Genomic DNA, 4243 nt, shown 5'->3' with positions numbered 1-4243 from the left:
TTCAATATTGAAGAAGTTGTAACAAATAATAATCTGTTTTGCAAACACCATTTTGCATTTACTCTCTCTTGTATTTAACAACAGCAAGCCCATCAATAGCAACGTTTCGAGAAAATTAATCGTTTGGTTTGTCTTCTTTTATCGTATGATTATTTTTGATTATTTTTGAACTATTAATCACAAGTTTTGTATAAATTCTTTCTTATTAATGGTAATGTAAACCTGTTATTAATGAATGAATAAATCCAAGAATAAATGATTGTTTGCAATGTTGGTAAAAAGAATATGTAATAATTTTAACTTTCTATCTTTTTTAGATGTCACTGATTATATTGATATTATAATCTTAATTATAATTATAATTATAATTTTTATTTTAATTATAATTTTAATTATAATTTTAACTATAATTATAATTATAATTTTAATTTTTATAATTTTTATAATTTTAAACTTTTTTTCCAGAGGTTACTTTTTATGCGATATGTATGCTAAGTGTTTAAATATGAATAAGTATATCCATGGTAAGTGTTAAAATTTAAATACTTTTGTGAACTACTATGTACAGAATAAATACAATAAAATCTACATTATAATAAAAGAAAATATTAGTAAAATTAAGAAATTTATTTTAATTATATAAAATACGTTTTTGTTTATCATCTTGATATTAACACAGAGAATGAGAAAGGATATATAATATTAATTAATAGTATATATAGAACTTGCAGTTATAAAGGGGAAGAGTTATAGTTCGCCGCAATATTTCAATATATTGACTACAATATATTAAACAAAAACTTGTTAGTTGTTCAATTATGCTCTTCGCTGTAACATTTCAAAAAAAAAAACAAATTTATTACACATTATATTAATTATATTATATTAATATTAATTAATATTAACATTATATTATTATATTAATATCAACACGTTTACATTAATTTCGACGTGTCGTTTATTCGCTACGACAACGACACGACTCAAAATTTGCAATTTGCGAAGATATACAGAAGAAAAACGTTTTGTCGGTAATATACGAAATATCATTACAAAAGCTCGCGTGGCATTAAGAACAAATTTGTAACAAGAGGAACTCGTTCCCTCTGGAATCGCGATCATCGAGTTGTTGCAGCAAATTAGCGATCGCGTACGTGATCCGCCGACAACGCGGAGGAAAGCGAACGGTCAGACGAAGATCGGTGGATAACGATAGCGATATCGAATCGGCGGAGAGGCGGAACGGAAACGTGGCGGCAGAGGGATGGAGGATGGACGATGCAGCGGCGGTTGAAGAGAAGAAAAAAGAAAAAAAAAAAAATGAGAATCTCGAGGATGGAGGGAGAGCGGCCGGTGGTTCAGAGGCTGTGTCAATGTGTCAGAGAGACGGTCTCCGTGCCAGGGTTGCCTTTTATGTCCACGTAATGTGGGATCCGCAGGAACTGCTTGAGAGAAAGAAGTGGGGCCTGGCTGCCGGGCCCCTTCTCTCCCCCCTCGCCCCCCACTCTTCGCCGCGCTCGGGCCTAACCACCGCGCGCGCACCGGCTGCTGCTCTGTCACCCTTTACTTTTCGCGCAGTTCCCTCCTGGGAATCCGGCAACACGAGATTTCGCCTTCGTTCGTTCGTGCTGCTATACCCTTACAACCGGGAAGTCCCAACTTATTCGTTTTGTCACGTCGGAGAGAACAATTGACATTACTAATTGCAGGTCTCTTTTTATCGATACCTTTTTGTTAATGCCAAAGCCGTAGAACGTCAATATTGAAGTGTGATGAAATAGGAACATCGTTGGCAAACAAATTGTAGATTTAGATTCTACGTTCTCGTGGCTCTTTTTGTCTTTCAAATTATCAAACATCATATTGTATTGTAATTAGATTCATAGAGAAACTGTGGTTAATGTTACACAACTCGATATTATGTCAACATTACACGGTATAATATATTAATATAATGTATACAATATATATAATATTATATATATTGTATATATTAATAATAATATATACAATATTAGATTGTGTAATATTAACTAGTGTAATATATTATATTAATATATAAATGTGTAATATATTGTTGTATATCATCGTGTTATATATCAGTTAAACATAATATATTAATATGATACAGATATAATAATGATGTATTATAATAGTTATAATTAATTATATGTATATTATGTAGTATGTGGTATAATAAATAGTATAATAGTATACGATAATTATAATAGTATAATAGTTCGTTCGATTTATATTAACATGATATAATTCTGAAATATTTATATTATATTTATTGTTCTTATATTTTATTACTAAAACGAATAATTAGATTCATAGAGAAACTGTGGTTAATGTTACACAACTCGATATTATGTCAACATTACACGGTATAATATATTAATATAATGTATACAATATATATATAATATTATATTAATAATAATATATACAATATTAGATTGTGTAATATTAACTAGTGTAATATATTGTATTAATATATAAATGTGTAATATATTATATTGATATATAATATAATAATATATCAAATATTTCTACAATTGTTCACGATATATTATTCCAAAATATTTCTATTCTTCGCGTATTTTACTATTAAAATCGATAAAAAACAATTTATATAAAATCTTTCTCAGAGACATACACACTTCTTACCATAACAATCATAGAGCAAAGTTCACTCCTCTTCGTTAACACTAGAACTAGCTACGACCAAAGCAACAGAATTTCCATCATTCCGACATTAAACCAAAAGAAAAGACATGGAGATCTTATAATACAGCACAGTACATAAACTTTTATATACTTATTCATTTTTATGTATTCATTTATATTTTTATACATTTTATATATTTATTCATATTTTTATATATTTTATATATTTATTTATATTTTTATATATTCTATAATTCTTCTTTATTATCTTTCTATATTTTCTTCTTATATATTCTATCTATTCTTATTTATATTTTTATATATGTTATATATTTTATATATTCATTTATACTTTTTATACATTTTATATATTTATTCATATTTTTATATATTTCATATATTTATTTATATTTTTATATATTCTATAATTCTTCTTTATTATCGTTCTATATTTTCTTCTTATATATTCTATCTATTCTTATTTATATTTTTATATATCTTATATATTTTATATATTCATTTATACTTTTTATACATTTTATATATTTATTTATATTTTTATATATTCTATAATTCTTCTTTATTATCTTTCTATATCTTCTTCTTATATATTCCATCTATTCTTATTTATATTTTTATATATTCTATATATTCTTCATTTTTATATATTTTTATATATCTTATATATTTTATATATTCATTTATACTTTTTATACAGTTTATACATTTATTTATATTTTTATATATTTTATATATTCATTTATACATACTTTTCCTATGAAATTCATCGAAATCTCTAAATACACTCATTGAAATATCCATTCTATGTCCATGAGATCCCCGTTAAAAGTTACAAATTACCGGTCATTGCAAGCTATCTCGGTGGTATCAAATCGTTCCGTACAGAATGAACCTGGGCCCTAAACTATCGCTGTTGCCAGTTTCATTTCGTCCAGCGCCCTCCCGCCCCCTGCCCCCCCCTGCCCCCCCCCACGGTATTATCAACACGCACGAAGAAACTGGATCGGCACGACAGCGGAATATCAAGGAGTTTCTTCATGGGCCGAGGCAATCGGGGGATGCCAGCGATGCAAGAACACTTGAATGAAGCCTACCTACGGTTGGAACCAGTATTCCCCGAGATGCTGCTGCCTCGTTCACGATCGCGCAGAGACAGGGAAGAGGGAGGGGGAGCAAGCCATCCGTTTCGAGGAAGCGCTGCCCCATTGGAAATCGTACCTGCCGCTCGTTGAATGAGACCAGATCTCTTCCCTCCTGTACCGAAGCTCGACGGCCGGCACAACTCTTTGCTCTCTTTTCCCTTTAGCTGCCGGTTCGTCGTTCCCTCAGACTCGACAGACATGCGCCCCAACGCCCCAGCGCCCTAGCGCGTAGACGATTCATGCTGCCAGCCTTCCTTCCCCTCTCCTCTCGGCGCAGCCTTTCACGCGGCGAAGTTTTTCCCGTCCGAGGTGTGGAATCGAGCGATTTCTAGCGTAGCACATCCGGTTTATTCGCGTGCGCACGAACTCACGCACGATGAATCTCCAACGTTCGAAGGACTGACGATATA

At 31.1% G+C, this 4243-nt stretch overlaps 1 pseudogene; it reads left to right on the top strand.

The window, feature by feature from the left end:
* Positions 1 to 1373: 1373 nt before the first annotated feature.
* On the top strand, positions 1374 to 3800 carry LOC122531180 (annotated as a pseudogene).
* The last annotated feature ends 443 nt before the right edge of the window (positions 3801 to 4243 follow it).

The sequence above is a fragment of the Frieseomelitta varia genome, unplaced genomic scaffold (genome assembly GCF_011392965.1).
Source record: "Frieseomelitta varia isolate USP_RPSP 00005682 unplaced genomic scaffold, Fvar_1.2 scaffold_38, whole genome shotgun sequence".
NCBI classification, from domain to species: domain Eukaryota; kingdom Metazoa; phylum Arthropoda; class Insecta; order Hymenoptera; family Apidae; genus Frieseomelitta; species Frieseomelitta varia.
Note: the sequence above shows the minus strand (reverse complement) of the source record. Positions and strands in the feature narration are given on the sequence as shown.